Below are 2,295 nucleotides of genomic sequence, written 5' to 3'. Positions count from 1 at the left end.
GCCACCGCGCCCGGCCGCTTATACACTTTAAAAGAAAAAGCAGATTTCACAGCTAATTAACACCAAGACAGCATGGGTGCTTTGTGCTGAGTAACATCTGTTCTATGGAGAGAAAGGGTGTCACATATTATTTGGTGTCATTTAGTAGATACTGATTATACTAAGAAACCAAGCCACTTACTTATCAGGCATTAAAAAGCAACCACGTAACTGGACTTGATAAAAAAAAAAAAATTCCCTATTTCATTTTGTAAAGGTTCCAACCATATAGCCTGAGGCTTTACACAATGCAGTCCCTCTCATTCCCAGCTCCACCATATTCTGATGGTATTTTTCTGGCTCAGCCCCACCTCCTTTCATTTTCATTTACATGTAGAATATCTGCGGAAAGTCTGGAAACATGGGATTCATCCTCAAAACAGAAATAAACCCCAAGGATGCATTTGGAATCATCCTACAACATCGAGCACTGTGTAGACTGGAGTAACTCATTCTGTCTGACTGATCTCCACAGGAACATTGCAAGTAGAACAGATTTAACGTGAGACTAACCTGTATCTCCTGTAAAAATGCAGCTCCATTTAATTGACCAAAAAAAAAAAAAAAAAAACCAACAACAACCAAACCCCATACAAAAACATGTCTGATCCATCTGAAACTTATTTTCTTCTACAAATATCATTAGTGGTGGTAGTGCAAAAGACGATCAAGTAACCTTTTCCCACCACAACAAGAAACGTAAGAGGAAGATAATCAATATCTGCCAGATGAATGAAGGACAAGCGCAGCAAGGGAAAAGCCGTCGTTTCAGCTTCTGGCATGCTATTCAGTGCTGGGCTGCGTCTCTATAGGCCTTGACTTACTCTGGAGCCTGAGCATATGGGCATATGTTTGAATTTGCTCTCTTCCTCTTGTGCCTGCGGTAGATTTACCAAATTAACAACAAATAAATTCCTTCCAATAATAAGTTCCTCTAGAATAATTTGATGGCGAAAATTGCAATATGTTCCTCAAGAATACCAATAGACAAGGTGAGTATGTCGTTAACAAATACTTATCACTTCCATGAGTAAGTTTACTGAATGTCAACTGGCTTTAGAAAACACTGGGGCACAAAAGAAATACGATATGGTCCGTAGCTCAAAGAAATTACACATAGATCCCTGTCTATTTCCTATTCCCCATGCCCCAAAAAACTCCATATAAACATGGATTTACCTAAACAATATAAAACAGGAATGCTAACATTAATGATACAGAAATAAGTTCACAGGAGTCAGAATGCAAAGAAAACTTCATGGAGGTGGTGAGAACACAAAGGTGGACTCTGATTTGCTTTGGGTATCCAAGATGGGCTGTGGCATCTCAGGTGACAATAACACCCTGAGGAAACAGGCCAGTGTTGGGGACAGAAACACAGAACACTGACCAAACCGGCAGAGGCGTAAAGGGGCATAAGAAGGCAGGAAGTAGGTAAGAAACTAATTTGGACACCCATCTGTCTGCTCAATTTATTCAGCAAATATTTGCTAACTAGCATTATGTGCCTGGCACTGTGCAGAGGATATAATGGTGACTCAGATAGCCACGGCCGCCGACCACACGGTGCTTCCTCTGCAGTGGAAGAGGGCAGAACATCACCACAAAGCAGCCAGAAAATACACAAAACATCTAATTTATACAGGGCTTTAAAAATGGAGCCAAGGAGTTTGACCCTGACCCAAGAAATAAGGGGAAGTCACACAAGGTTTCTGGGTAGAGAAATAATGTGACCAGTATTATTTGTTAAGATGAATTTGGTACAGCTTAACTGAAACAAACAAAAAACAAATCCAGAGAGATCTAAAGGAAACAGCAGCAGAAATTCAAGGCTGAGGTTGTGTGACCAGCAGCCTGGAAGCTGAAACAGAAATGACGGATCCGAGTCTGCTGAAGTTCTAGAGGATTCATGGATCTAAGGGACAGTTATTGAATGTGAAATGGAGAAGAATCAACGAGCATTCCAGGGTTTTGGCTCAAACATGGGTTAGGAAGAAATCGGGAGGTAGTCAGGCTTGGGGCAGAGGTGAATTTGAACACGTAGGTGGCGTGATGTCCAGAAGGCAGATAGAGATGCAGGGTTGAAGCAAGAGACTTAAAGAAGAGCTGGCTGGGCGCGGGGGCTCTGCCTGTAATCCCCAGGATTTTGGGAGGCTGAGGCGAGCGGATCACCTGAGGTTGGGAGTTCCAGACCAGCCTGACCAACATGGAGAAACCCTGTCTCTGGTAAAAATACAAAAAAAAAACCAGCCAGGC

This window comes from Colobus angolensis, unplaced genomic scaffold (genome assembly GCF_000951035.1).
Source record: "Colobus angolensis palliatus isolate OR3802 unplaced genomic scaffold, Cang.pa_1.0 Scaffold170, whole genome shotgun sequence".
NCBI lineage: Eukaryota > Metazoa > Chordata > Mammalia > Primates > Cercopithecidae > Colobus > Colobus angolensis.
Note: the sequence above shows the minus strand (reverse complement) of the source record.